This window comes from Oryctolagus cuniculus, chromosome 14, assembly GCF_964237555.1.
Source record: "Oryctolagus cuniculus chromosome 14, mOryCun1.1, whole genome shotgun sequence".
NCBI lineage: Eukaryota > Metazoa > Chordata > Mammalia > Lagomorpha > Leporidae > Oryctolagus > Oryctolagus cuniculus.
The window spans coordinates 90,398,292-90,413,248 of NC_091445.1; the positions used below are offsets into that span (position 1 = coordinate 90,398,292).

Consider the following 14,957-nt stretch of genomic DNA (forward strand, 5'->3'; position numbering starts at 1 on the left):
TCTGGTACACCATCTGGACCCCTCTTTTTTTTTTTTAAGATTTATTTATGAGGCTGGCATTGTGGTGTAATGGGTTAAGCCTCTGCCTGTGATGCTGGCATCCCGTACGGGTGCAGGTTTGAGTCCTGGCTGCTCCGCTTCCAACCTAGCTCCTTTCCTGGGAGCGCAGCAGAGGATGGCCCGAATCTTTTGGCCCTGGCATCCACATGAGGTTCACTCCCCAAGTGACCACAAGACAGAGCCTGGCCAGGCCCAAGCCAGGAGCTTCCTCTGGATCTCTCATGTAGGTCAGGGACCCAAACACTTGGGCTTTCTTTTCCCAGGTGCATTAGCAGGGAGCTTGATTGGAAATGGAGCAGCCATGAACCAGTGCGCATCTGGGATGCTGGCATCACAGGCAGGGGCTTAACTCACTGTGCCAGTTTCAGCCCCCAGCTGTGATTTTTAGTGTTCTTGGTGCATGGCCTCCAATTCAGTTCTCCAGCCCTAGCTGGCAGTTCTGTAAGCCCCACAATAGATGTTGCTGTCGTCTCCTCCTTAAAGCAACCAATTCAGCTTCCTGCTAACGCACCTGGGAAAGCAGTGGAGGATGACTCATGTACTGGGGCCCCTTACATGTGGGAGACCGGACTGGCTCCTAGTGTCAGCCTGGCCAAGACTTGGATGTTGCTCTGGCTATGGCAGCCATCCGGGGAGTGAAACAGCAGATGGAAGGTCGCTCTCGGTCTCTCTGTGGCTCTGTCAAATAAGCAAATCTAAGCAAACAAGAACAAATAGCAGCATGGTGAAGGAATTAGCCAAAGAAAGGGGCACTTGGGAAAAAAGCACAAGAAGACTGAAAAGTGAGAGCTGAAAATGGTGAAGCCTGTGCCATTAACCTGGCCTCCAGGTTTGAGATACAAAAACATGGCCAGCAAAAGAGCAAGTTCCCCAGGTTTCCAGGGCGGTCAGTCCTCATTTTCTTGTGGCACATGCTGAAGTGGGTGCAGGTGTTGCCAAAGTACACGGCTGAGAACGTGCCAGCAGCCTTACCCAGTCACCACAACTTGGCAATAACTCAGGAGTCCATCAATACCTGGGGCACAAATGACAAAGAAATTGTGGTAAAGTCATGAAAAGGAGTAATATACAACAACTGAAAAAGAGCAAACTGGGGTTGGCACTGTGGCACAGTAGGTTAAACCCCTGCCTGTGGTGTCAGCGTCCCATTTGGACGCCAGTTCGAGTCCCAGCTGCTCCACTTCTGATCCAGCTCTCTGCTATGGCCTGGGGCAGCAGTGGAAGATGGGCCAAGTATTTGGGCCCCTGCACCGCATTAGAGACCCGGAAGAAGCTCCTGGCTCCTGGTTTCGGACCAGCCCAGCTCCAGCCGTTGCAGCCATTTGGGAACTGAACCAGCAGATGGAAGACCTCTCTGTTTCTCTTTCTATATGTCTGTAATTCTGCCTCTCAAATAAATAAATCAATCTTAAAAAACAAAAACTGTGGTTACATGCAAAATACAATGTGATCTTGTCACGGACGAGAGACCAAAGAAACCAAGCGACTCTTGAGACTTTCGGGAGGAAAGGCAAACAGTTTATTCTTGCATGTGGACTTGACTGGACTCGTGTCCCCAAGAGTCAAGCCCTGATCCCTGGTCTTTCTCTACTTTTCTACCTTAAACCAGCAAGTCATAGTTACAAGACAATCTTGGGAGACACAGAAGCATAGTGTCCAGTAAGTCACAATTACAAGGCAGCTTCGTGAGGCACGCAGTGATCTGACACACAGCTGGGCTTTGGACACAATAGAAAATGGGGAGGTGTCCCTGAAGTCAGCAGTGGCCGGGCCAGACCAAGCTGGCCACCCTGACTGATTTGGGGCAGGGAGCAGTTCCTGAGATCAGGGTCTGTAACATTCCCTCTCCTCTTCTTTAGGGCGCTTTAGCTCTTTTTAGCTCTAAAAGCTCCTCTTCTAGGGACTGGCCCGGGGCAAGGAGAGGTTGGAGAATGACCTTGGCAATTTGTGAGTCGGTAAAACGGGTAAGGGCTTTGAATAAGCAGGGGCCGACAGCAGCCATCAATAGCAGGAAAACCAGGAGCCCAATAAAAGGTGATATCCAGGGAAGCCAATTTGCCAGGGAGTCCCACCATGCGGACGGTCACAGAGCCCCACGTCTTGCATTGATTCTGTACTGAAGTTGCCGCTGTCTCACGAACCACGCCCGACTTATTAGTATAGAAGCAGCATCGATCTTGGAGGTACAGACAGAGGCCTCTGCGGGCAGCGGTCAGGAGAGCTAGGTCTCGACGATTTTGCAGAATCAAACTGGCCAAGGGGCCTAACTGTCGTTGGCGGGCCAAGGCAGACTGAGTCAGGTCTCCAAAATCAGTAATGATTTGTTCGGTGAGAACCTGGTACTGAGCCTGGGACAGCTCTGAGCCCATGGCCTCCAGAGTGGCTTCAGCTGTGGCCAGAAGACCAACAGCCAGAGGAATTGCCGGTACCGGACTGCGTTTATATCTCTGAGGTCGGTCAGACAAGGAGGGGGCCTGAGACCCTGCGATCAGGGAGAGATCAGGCAGCAGACTAACTATCTGGCAAGAGTTGTTGCCTGGTACAACACAGGAAAAGACACCGTGTGAGCAGGCCAGGGCAGTGCGGTTGTGGGCACAGACCCTGCTAGACCCTGTTAGAATAGGAGAATTTCCATAGATGGGGGCTGGGGCCATCAGGAGTGCGTCTGTGGACGCTTGACTCGAGGGGAGGGTTGCAGAGGAATTGACAGCTAATCCAACATATCGCAAGGGCCCTGGGGCCATGCAGATCCAGCAGTCCCTTGCCAAGTCTGGGTTGACTAGGTTGAGGGCAGCATGGGTGAGGTTGACCAGTTGGGTAAGTTGGGCCATAGGTTCTCGTTTTGAGGGGAGGCTGTAACTACCAGGTTGTTCCGGGCAAGCTTAGTTTCATCGGATTGTTCCGGGGGAAGTTTGGAGTCACCGGGCCTCTCCCAGGTGGCCTTAGGCTTGATGTCCTGGACCACAACTCGAGGAATGAACCTCACCTTAACTTTAAAAAGGACCATGGGGTTTTTATTAGGCCAAGCGTGGTACTGGCCCAGTTGGAGGGTGACTCCAGAAGACTACAAGGCCAGGCTGGGTTTGAGGATCGTGAGGGTGAGATTAACACACTCGTTCTGTCTGCAATTTGGTGGTGGCCTTTCACCATTCCATTGTAAAGATATAGGGATGTCAGGCCAAGGTTTCGGAGCCCAGATGCCCTGGAGCCCCTGAGTGCCTGGGGCATTAACAACCCAGGACTCGCAACCCCACCCAGATGTGCAATATTGGGTGCATGTATTGGCCTGGGTAGGAGTGGGGCCGCCACAGAGGTAGATGTCGGCCAGGCGGTAATTGGCATGGGGGCCCCAGTAGGAGCAGCGGTAGGTGCTATCTTTGGCGAAGTCTAGGAGCGCACACCCATCAAAAGTGAGGCTGACAGTTTGTTGACCTGGAAACCAAGTGGCCGAGGCAACAGCGTTCATTAGGTCTTGGGAGAATAGCTCAAAAACCCAAGTGCCCTGGAGACTAACCTGGCCATGCACCCTGGAGCTTAGCAAAACACAGACTACTATAAGGAAGAAAAGATTCCTCCTAATAAATGTACTATTCCTACATAGAACACGGCTAGAGCAACTCTTTGTAGCCAGCTGTCCTTTGGGACAGCCTTGGCTAGACGTAGGGACATCAGCAAGGTCAATATTATCATTAGTCCCAGTGGAATAGGGTGACATCATGACCCCAGTTCCCAAGTGTCCCTTGCTGGGTTTTCTAGGCTTCCACCACGCCTTGACCATTTGGCCCTGAAGTCTGTAACTGGAGCAAAGACTGTAGATTCCTCAAGCTTCCACCATGTGTAGACGGACCAGCTTCTGTCCGGTGTGCGGTTAGGGCAAGGTGTCGGTGTCTGGGTCAGGCGAGCTTTCCGGAGAGGGTAGCTGTCGGGGTTCTTGGACACGTGGAGTTTTAGCAGTTGCCCAGGAACCAGGCTCGATGGCCAGGTGGCATGGGGAGCTGGCTTCACCCGAGTGTGATGAATCCAACGGGTCAAACCTACAACTTTGAGAGCAGTGGAAGTAGTGAGCACAACAGAATATGGTCCCCGCCACAGGGCTCAAAGGGTGCTTTTTTCTAATCCTAGACCAAAACGAGGTTTCCTGGCTGGTAGGGGAGAACGTAATTGCCCAGGGCGACTGGGGTTCATTTCAAGACAGTTCGGTAGATTTTATGGACAATCTTTCCCAATGACTGAAGTTCACTTTCTTTCTTTTTTTTTTTTTTCAATTTTATTTATTTATTTATTTTTTTGACAGGCAGAGTGGACAGTGAGAGAGAGAGACAGAGAGAAAGGTCTTCCTTTGCCGTTGGTTCACCCTCCAATGGCCGCCACAGCTGGTGCGCTGCGGCCGGCGCACCGCGCTGATCCGATGGCAGGAGCCAGGAGCCAGGTGCTTTTCCTGGTCTCCCATGAGGTGCAGGGCCCAAGCACCTGGGCCATCCTCCACTGCACTCCCTGGCCACAGCAGAGAGCTGGCCTGGAAGAGGGGCAACCGGGACAGAATCCGGCACCCCAACCAGGACTAGAACCCGGTGTGCCGGCGCCGCAAGGCGGAGGATTAGCCTAGTGAACCGCGGCACCGGCCTGAAGTTCACTTTCTAGGTGAGCACCTCCCAATGCTTGAAGACTTCCCCTAACAAGGTAGGGCAACAGCCAGTGTCCTGCTGAATGGGGCAAAGCTGGAAGCACTGCAACAGAGATCCAGAACCAGACAAGGATGCCCCTTCAATGGAGCCAACTGTCTTCAACCACAGAATCCAGAGAGACCGTGTCTGTGCTAGAGTCCCTGACACAGCCCCCAACGCAGGATTGAGCTTTTTCTTAAATCTCCCAAAATTAAAACTCACTCCAGGGGCCAGCACTGTGGCATACCAGGTAAAGCTGCTGCCTGTAGTGCCGGCATCCCATATGGGCACTGTTTCAAGTCCCAGCTGCTCTACTTCCAATCCAGCTCTCTGCTATGGCCTGGGAAAGCAGTAGAAGATGGCCCAAGTCTTTGGGCCCCTGCACCTGCATGGGAGACTTGGAAGAGGTTCTTGACTCCAGATCAGCCCAGCTCCAGCCATGGCAGCCACTTGGCGAGTGAACCAGCGGATGGAAGACTTCTCTCTTTTTCTGCCTCTGCCTCTCTCTAACTCTGCCTTTCAAATAAATGAGTCTTTAAAACAGGAAAAAAGGGGTCGGTGCTGTGGCATAGCCAATGGAGCCGGCATCCCATGTGGAAGCTGGAGAAGATGGCGCCTGCACCTGCATGGGAGACCTGGGAGAAGCTCCTGACTCCTGGCTTTGAATCAGCGCAGCTTGGGCCATTGCAGCCAACTGGGGAGTGAACCAGCGGATGGAAGACCTCTCTCTCTCTCTCTCTGCCTCTCCTCTTTTGAGTCCTGGCTGCTCCACTTCCAATCCAGTTCTCTGCTGTGGCCTGGGAAAGCAGTGGAGGATGGCCCAAGTCTTTGGGACCCTGTACCCCAGGAGGAGGAATTTATCTTTTTTTTTTTTTTCAAGGATTTATTTATTTATTTGAAGGGTTGACAGACAGAGAGAAAGAGATCTTACATCTGCTGGTTCACTCTCCAAATGGCCACAATAGCCTGGGCTGGGCCAGGCTGAAGCTTGGAGCCTGCAACTCCACCTGGGTCTCCCACATGAGTGGCAGGAGCCCAAGCACTTGGGCCAGCCTCTACTGCTTTCCCAGGTGTGTTAGAAGCAGCTGTATTGGAAGTTAAGCAGTCGGGACTCGAGCTAGTTCTCTGATATGCGATGCCAATGTCAGAGGCATCATGACGCCAGCCACGGGAGGAGGAATTTCTATACCCAATGGCTCAGGACCAATTTCTTACCACGAGACTAGACAAAAATCAAGAACAACCTGAAAGGAAACAGTGACACTATGAAAGTGACTCACACATTACTCACAGGGACATGACAGGTTGACACCAAACACTGCCAACAGGAAGCAAATCTCTACATTCTCAGATTTCAAACTTCATCCCAAGAGGTTCTAAGAAAATCCTGGACATCATTGCCAATTAAGTGCCCACAGCAGACTGCACCTCACTGCTGCATCTGAGGGGTGGGTCACAGGGCAGGCACCTTGCAAATACCTGGGATGCTAATTCAGAGTAGCCTTGCCCTTCGGCAAGAGCAATCCCCAGAGGACCCTGGAATAACAACCCTGGCAGGCTCACTGGTCACAAACAAGTTTTACATAGGGAAGGGCTGCTATTTTTTATTTAACCAATAAAATCACTGCCCTAACCTGTCCAATATCCGTAAGCCTCCTGTCCTGTAGGCTTGTGAGGAGAATCTATAGAGGTGAATGTAATGATCTACAAAAGAAAAAAGAGAGAGAAAGAGAATTTAAGAAGTATGAATTATCTTCAGGTTCATTAATTTGTGGACTTTCTGTTCCAGGACGTCTCAGAATGGAAAAGGGGAAGAAAATGGTTATAATTTACCATCTCAGATGTGGGGTTTGGGTCAAAGTCACATACGTGTGTAACTTTCAATATGACTCGTGAAAGCGAAAGTTGTAATCTTGTGCTGCCGCAGCTACAACTTTGGAAAATTCTCTTGCCAAATCATTAGAATACCACAGGCAGTTCCCAGTTTTTGAGAGGACTGTGTTATTAACTTCACCTTGATTGTTCTAAAACTGGGAACAGGTGCTGGGATGGTAGCACTAAGGATCGAGCCACTGCTGGGGACGCCAGCATCTCACATTGGCGTGCTGGTTTGAGTGCCAGTTGCTCCATTTCTGATCCAGCTCCCTACTAATGCGCCTGGGAAAGAGCAGTAGATGGCTCAATCACTTGGGCTTCTGCCACCTTCATAGGAAGCCAGACGGAGACCTGGGGCTGCTGGTTTTGTCCTGAGCCGGCCCTGGCTGCTGTAAGCATTTGGGGAGTGAACCACCAGAACTCTCTATACCTGCCTTTCAAATAAATAAATACATTTTTTTTTTTTGACAGGCAGAGTGGATAGTGAGAGAAAGACAGACAGAGAGAAAGGTCTTCCAATGGCCACCGCGGCCGGCACATCGCGCTGATCCGAAGCCAGGAGCCAGGTGCTTTTTCCTGGTCTCCCATGAGGGTGCAGGGCCCAAGCACTTGGGCCATCCTCCACTGCCCTCCTGGGCCATAGCAGAGAGCTGGACTGGAAGAGGGGCAACCGGGATAGAATCCGGTGCCCCAACCGGGACTAGAACCCGGTGTGCCAGCTCCGCAAGGCAGAGGATTAGCCTAGTGAGCCACGGTGCCGGCCAATACACTTTTTTTTTTTTTTTAAATAAAAAAGGGGACCACATTTTTTCTTAAACATAAATATAATTATTAAAAACTGAAGTATAATATATGTTCAGTAAAAGACAAATTGTAAGAGTTTAGCTTGATGAATCTTGAAATATGTATATACGCTAGTAACCATCCAACAGGATCCAGTTTAGCACCCAGAAGGCTGCCTCGTGCCCCTCCCCAGCCAAGAGCCATCTCGTTTTAGTTGCTTATTGGCCATATGTGCACCTTCTTTGAAGAAATGTCTATTTAGGCACCTTGCTCATTTCTTAACTCTCTTTTTGTTGTTTAGTTATAGAGCTTCTTTATGTATTTTGAACTTGGCTAAATCCACCTGTTTGTTCATCAGAAGACTCACGAAAATAGACTCCAGAAAATAATCTCAACCAGGTTATCTTCAGAAGTAAAAATAACCTGGCAGAGCCCAACACCTACTGCGGTTTACCTGGGCCCACAGATGTAACTGCTGGGGTGGCTGTTGAGCAGGCCAGGTGTTTAAAGAGTGCAGGTCACCACCTGATGAACAGAACAGAATAAAATAGAAGCATCAGAGTCAAGCCCAAAGTCCAAAACTCCTTTCTGGCCTGCAGCTGGCTCTTCTAAATACCAGCCACCCTTCCCTGCTGCTGGCCTCGCTACTCCAAGCCTGGGCGTCCCCAGCTAGGCGAGAAATGGAAGGACAAGTCCCACAGGTATCTGTGGCTCACACTGTGGTCTAGAGCGCTCCAGTGACTCATTCCAAGGTCCTCTAAGTAAAAAGATTGTGAAGAAAATGTGGCATGTGCTTGGGGAAGACCCTGGGAGACACGGGAGAGAAATGAACAGTGGTGGGGAGCGAGTACTTTCACCGTCATGGAAAGGGTTTGGAGGCAGACGTGAACACGGAGTGAAAGCAGAGCTGACCCCTGCGTGTGGAGGCTGTCGGGCTGCAGGAGAAGATGCCAGTCTCCGCAGGAGTTCATGTTCCTCATTTTTGCTTGTTGGGAGAACCTGAAGAAGGACACAAAGGCGGAGGTGATGGTAGAGTTAGCTGGGGCCTCAAAGATATGAGACTTGCAAGGTGGTCAGGCATGATTGTCAGGCCACTAAGGACAAATTATGAGACCAGAATATGGCCCTAAATACCCAGAAGCTCCTCCATCAGCTGGTTTTGGAGCAAAGGTTAATATGCAAGTGATAAATAATTCCAGTAGAACGGTGGATGCAAAGAGCATACCGGTATTAGCAAAATGGCAAAATTCACATAGCATTAAAGCTGTACTTGAAGAGCTAAGACGCCTATGATGTCCAAAGAAAATATGAAGCTTGCACAGCCCCCATAAGGACAAACATATAATTAACCTTATCTTAAATCAACAACCCTCTACTCATATTAATGTCCTCATTAAATATCACAATTTGGGGCCGGTGCTGTGGTGTAGCAGGTAAAGCTGCTGCCTGCAGTGCCGGCATCCCATACAGGTGCTGATCCAAGTCCCGGCTGTTCCATTTCCAATCCAACTCTCTGCTGATGTGCCTGGGAAAGCAGTGGAAGATGGCCCAGCTCCTTGGGCCCCTGCACCCAAGTGGGAGACCTGGAACAAGCTCCTGGCTCCTGGCTTTGGATCAGCCCAGCTCTGGCTGTTGCGGCCACCTGAGGAGTGAACCAGTGGATGGAAGACCTCTCTCTGTCTCTACCTCTCTCTGTAACTGTCTTTCAACCAGTGCCCATATGGGATGCTGGTGCCACCTGCGGAGGCTTAGCCTCCTACACCACAGCGCCGGCCCCTGCAGTCTTTGTTTTAGCAAACCATGTGTTCAAGTTTAAGTGACGTCAACAAAAAAGCAAATGGGTGTATGCATATGTGATTTTGAGATTGAAGCTTAAAATATAAATAAAATGTGGAACACGGGGCAAAAAAAATAAATAAATTGCAAGCAAAAGCAAATGTTTGGGGCTAGAAGCCGGGCAATCTGAGCTGTTCCTCTGCAGAGCGAGTCTCAGGAACGCTATGTGTGCGGATGTTGCACCCGCAGAGGTAACGTCCAGAGGCAATCTAAATATTGACTTTCATGCTGCAACCTTTGCCTTGTTTGTAGCCCAGTGTGAGCCTTAGACCGAAGACAAAATACAAGCATTTGAGTTTTGAGATAGTTACATAAAAATCACAAAGCACCCTACTAACAAAAATTGATTTTTTCAAAACAGCAACACAAGATTGTTTCTATCTAATTTTATGGAGAGCTACTTTTATCTAATTATTTCATTATAATTATTCAATGTATACCCCAAACCAGAGGAAGGAAAGCTATTTTAAAATTCTATTAAAGGGCCGGCACTGCGGCTCACTAGGCTAATCCTCCGCCTGCTGCGCCAGCACACCAGGTTCTAGTCCCGGTCGGGGTGCCGGATTCTGTCCTGGTTGCCCCTCTTCCAGGCCAGCTCTCTGCTGTGACCCGGGAGTGCAGTGGAGGATGGCCCAAGTGCTTGGGCCCTGCACCCGCATGGGAGACCAGGATAAGCACCTGGCTCCTGGCTCCTGCCATCGGATCAGCGCGGTGCGCCGGCCACAGCGCACCAGCCGCAGTGGCCATTGGAGGGTGAACCAACGGAAAAGGAAGACCTTTCTCTCTGTCTCTCTCACTGTCTACTCTGCCTGTCAAAAAAAATTAAAAAATAAAAATTCTATTAGAAAACATCAATAAGCCCTTTAAATAATGTGAGTAAATGACTTAAAGATCTGGGGATTGTACTAATCTATAAATAAGCCTTATCAAATATTTAAAGTCGTGTATGTGTGTAACAGGCATGTCTATGATTTTTACTTACTAAGATTTGAGTGAAACAGTGGAATGCTTTTCTTATCCAAAAATGGGACAATAAAGAGATTAAATATTTTCTTATTAACCCTTCGCCTGGAGAGGTTGAGAAGCAGAAGACGGTGGATACACATGCCTGTTTTCTGTTCCATTAGAAAAAATGAATATTATTTCGCCACCCTTGAAAATGTCTCTTTGTTGTTGTTTGGTTTGGTTTTTTGTTGGTGCACATTGGAAAACTCAGTTTTTCAGTCCAAGAAGACCTGGAGGGCTGTCACTTCCTCTTCTTTTTCAAGTTTTTAAAACCAGACAGCTGATCAGTTCCCCAGGGGAGGAAGTGGTGACACTGCTATCAGTCCCAGCGGGCAAGACCAGAGCAACTGGACACACGGCATGAACTGCACTGCTTTTATCCTGGAAGGGCAGGGGAGAGAGTCCACGGCTCTGGTTTGGGCTCTGTCCTCGTTTCCTCATCGCTGGGCTCACAGCAGTGGCCTCCACCTCCTCTCCTCCCCACCTACGTAGGGTCCTTCCCCGGAATCACTCTGCCCTCATCCCACCTGAATCCGGACTCACTCTGCCCTCATCCCACCTGAATCCGACAAGAACACGGGGCAGAGGTCTCCAGGAAGCTATTTTCTTTTTCCTCTTAAATTCAAACCCAGGGGTGGGGTTGGATATGCTGTTCTTCCGGAAGCGCCTTTCTAGACTTTGGAATTGTCATCCACGTGGAAAGGTTTTAAACTATGAAAATTAGGTCAGGTGAGCCCCACCCACACAGACAAAATATCCATGCGGAAAAACACCCTCATGTGCTGCTCTCAGTCAGAAACCCGGGCACATCCCAGTCTCCCCAGCCTCCAGATCTTACAACCTAAAGCGCTCCAAACTCTCACGCCCAGGAGCCCCTCCATCCACGCTGACCACGCACCATGTGTCACGCACCACGCTTGCTCTAAGATGCAGTGACAAATCAGTCCTGGTGGAAATTCCAGCAGCAGGCACAGCACAGAGGCCCCCTCTCCACTCAAACCAAAGCACCGAGGCCCCCCCACAGCAGCCCTCCCTTCTCCCTGCTAACTCTGAGCTAATACAGTTCTCCCAGTTTACAGACAGGGACACTGAGGGATAGAACGATTACGTAACACGCCCTGGATCACAGAGACCGTGATGGAGTAGACAGGCGGTCTCCTGGCTGTCGGGCGCGTCCTCCAGAGCGGAGGAGCAGAGAAGAGCCAGTCCCTGCTGTCAGACACGTTGTGTTCTAGGGGAGGCACCAGCAACAACCACAGGAAATTTCTTTTTTTTTTTTTTTTTTTTGGACAGGCAGAGTTAGACAGTGAGAGACAGAGAAAAAGGTCTTCCTTCTGTTGGTTCACCCCCCAAATGGCCGCTAAGCCAGCGTGCTGCGCCAATCCGAAGCCAGGAGCCGGGTGCTTCCTCCTGGTCTCTCATGCGGGTGCAGGGCCCAAGCACTTGGGCCATCCTCCACTGCACTCCTGGGCCACAGCAGAGAGCTGGCCTGGAAGAGGAGCAACCGGGACAGAATCTGGGACTAGAACCAGGAGTGCTGGCGCCACAGGCAGAGGATTAGCCTAGTGAGCCACGGCGTTGGCCTACCACAGAAAATTTCTAATGGCAAAGGCAAGGAGTAGCTGGATGGCTCCTGAAGACTGAGTGGCCAGGGTAGGCCCCCTTTTAAATTTTTTTATAAAGAATTACTTTTTTATTTGAAAGTCAGAGTTCCACAGAAAGAGGGACAGAGAGAAAACATTTTCCATCCCCCAGTTCACTCTCCAAGTGGCCACAATGGCCAGGGCCGAGCCACACCAAGGCAGGAGCTTCATCCAGGTCTTACACATGAATGCAGGGCCCAAGCATTTGAGCCATCTTCTGCTGTTTTCCCAGGCCCATTAGCAAGGAGCTGGCTCGGAAGTGAAGCAGCCGAGACTCAAACCAGAGCCCATATAGGATGCTGTTCCTACCTACACCACAGTGCGGGCCTGGGAGGGCCACTGTGTGAGTCTCTAAGCTCTGTAAATCCAGCTGTGTTTGATTCTCCTGTCCATTTCCCACAGTGACTAACAGCACTCCTTGAGGAGGGCCAGCCTAGATTTCAGAACAAGGAAGAGAGGAAGTTGGGTGTCTGTGTACACCCAGGTCTGTTGGGACAAAATACCACAGACTGGGTGTCCTAAAACAACAGAAGTCTATTGCCTCGCTGTTCCGGAAGCCAGAAGTCCAAGGCCAAGAGGTCAGCAGGTCATGCTCCCTCTAAGAGCTCTTCTTACCCCTCTCTGAGCCAGCTTCGGGTCCTGGCTTGCAGTTGAAGCAAGTCTCTGTCCCCTGGACCTTTGGGCCTCTCCTTCCTGGGTCTCTTCCCCTCTTCCTCTAAGGACACAGGCCTGCTGCTCGAAGGGCCCAGCCTTCCCTGGAACTTACTGCTCACATTTTAAGATACTAGAAGGGAGGATTTCATCTTATCTTGGGTTGTGGCGGGGGGGGGGGGGGGGGGGTAGACACAATTTAACCTATAATACCAGGGCACAGTTGTTCTCTTATATACCAGGTTTGGGGTAAGATGCAGAATACCCCTAACCTGGACTGGGTGAGCACCTGTGACAAGGGGAGGGAGGCAAGCGGGAGCCCAAGTGTTTGCTACTAGACAGAAAGCATGTGTTAGGGCAAGACTCAGGTAGGTGCCGTGGCACAGCAAGGTAAGTGCCTCTAGGAGCACCCATATCCCATGAGAGTAGCAGTTTGATTCCCAGCCACTCCATTTTTTTTTTTTTTTTGACAGGCAGAGTGGACAGTGAGTGAGAGAGACAGAGAGAAAGGTCTTCCTTTGCTGTTGGTTCACCCTCCAATGGCCGCCGCGGCCTGCGCGCTGCGGCCGGCGCACCGCGCTGATCCGATGGCAGGAGCCAGGAGCCAGGTGCTTCTCCTGGTCTCCCATGGGGTGCAGGGCCCAAGCACCTGGGCCATCCTCCACTGCACTCCCTGGCCACAGCAGAGAGCTGGCCTGGAAGAGGGGCAACCGGGACAGAATCCGGCGCCCCGACCGGGACTAGAACCCGGTGTGCCGGCGCCGCTAGGCGGAGGATCAGCCTAGTGAGCCGCGGCGCTGGCCTTTTTTTTTTTTTTTTTTTAAGATTTATTTATTTATTTGAAAGGCAGAGTTATATAGAGAGAAGGAGAGACAGGCAGAAAGGTTATCCATCTGCTGGTTCAATCCCCAGATGGCTGCAATAGCCAGGGCTGGGCCAAGCTGAAGCCAGGAGACTGGAGTTTCTCCCAGGTCTCCCACATGGGTGCAGGGGCCCAAGGACTTCCGCTTTCCCAGGCGAATTGGCAGGGAGCTGGTTTGGAAGTGGAGCAGCCAGGTCTCGAACAGGCAGCCACAGGGGTATGCTGATGTTGCAGGCAGCAGCTTACCCCGCTATGCCACAATGGCAGCCCCCTGTGGGTTGCCTTTTCAACATGTTAATAGCTAGCTTTTCATGCACAAACTTAGTAATTTTAATTTAGTCCAAATCGTCTATGTTTTTCTTGTGTTGACTGTGCTTTTGGTGTCATATCCAAGAAATCACAGCTGAATTCAATGTTGTCAAACCTTCCCCTTTGTTTTCTTCTAAGGATTCTATAGTTCTAGGTCTCACAATTGGGTTTTTGATATATTTTGAGTTAACTTTGTATATGGCATATATTAATATTCTCTAGAGAAACACAACCAATAAGACAAAGAGAGATATATATGGATACCTCTCAAAGTTAGTAGAAAGGTGGAATTAAAATGTTTATTAGGGCCGGCGCCGTGGCTCACTAGGCTAATCTTCCGCCTTGCGGCACCGGCACACCGGGTTCTAGTCCCGGTCGGGGCGCCGGATTCTGTCCTGGTTGCCCCTCTTCCAGCCCAGCTCTCTGCTGTGGCCCGGGAGTGCAGTGGAGGATGGCCCAGGTGCTTGGGCCCTGCACCCCATGGGAGACCAGGAGAAGTACCTGGCTCCTGCCATCGGATCAGCGCAGTGCGCCAGCCACAGCACGCCGGCTGCGGCGGTCATTGGAGGGTGAACCAACGGCAAAGGAAGACCTTTCTCTCTGTCTCTCTCTCTCACTGTCCACTCTGTCTGTCAAAAAATTAAAAAAAAAAATGTTTATTGGGGTGGGCCTTTGGCTCACTGGTTAAGGCTCGCAGGTCCTGTATTGGAGTGCTAGATATCCTCACATGGAGTATTTCACACCCAGTCCCGGTTGTGGCTCCAGCTCCACCTTCCAACTTAGATGGAGCCTGGGAAGCAACAATGACTGCTCAGATAACAGGTTCCTGCCACCCAGTTGACCCAGATTGAGCTCTTTGTATCCCAGTCATCATGAGCATTTAAGGAATCAATCAAAAGATGGCAATCTCTCTCTCTCTCTCTTCCTCTGCCTTTCAAATAAATAAAATTTTTAAAGTGGCTGGCATTGTGGCAGAGCAGGTTGAACCACTACCGACAACGCTGGCATCCCATAGTGGAGTTCCGGTTCAAATTCAGGCTCTTCCTCTTCTAATGCACCCGGAAAGGCAGTTGGAAGACGGCTAAGTGCTTGGGCCCCTGCCACCCACGTGGGAGAACGGGTGGAGTTCCTAGCTCCTGGCTTCCTAATTTAAACTTCTTTTAGATTGAATTATCACCTGGTATAAGGTAAGGGGCCAACTTCATTTTCTGATTGTGGATATCCAGTTTTCCCAAAAATCATTGTTGAAAAGATATTCTGGGGACCGGC

At 50.5% G+C, this 14,957-nt stretch overlaps 1 pseudogene; it reads left to right on the forward strand.

Annotated features, from left to right (window-relative positions):
* The first annotated feature begins 8,228 nt into the window (after positions 1-8,228).
* LOC108177297 (ubiquitin-conjugating enzyme E2 variant 2 pseudogene) lies at positions 8,229-8,731 on the forward strand (annotated as a pseudogene).
* The last annotated feature ends 6,226 nt before the right edge of the window (positions 8,732-14,957 follow it).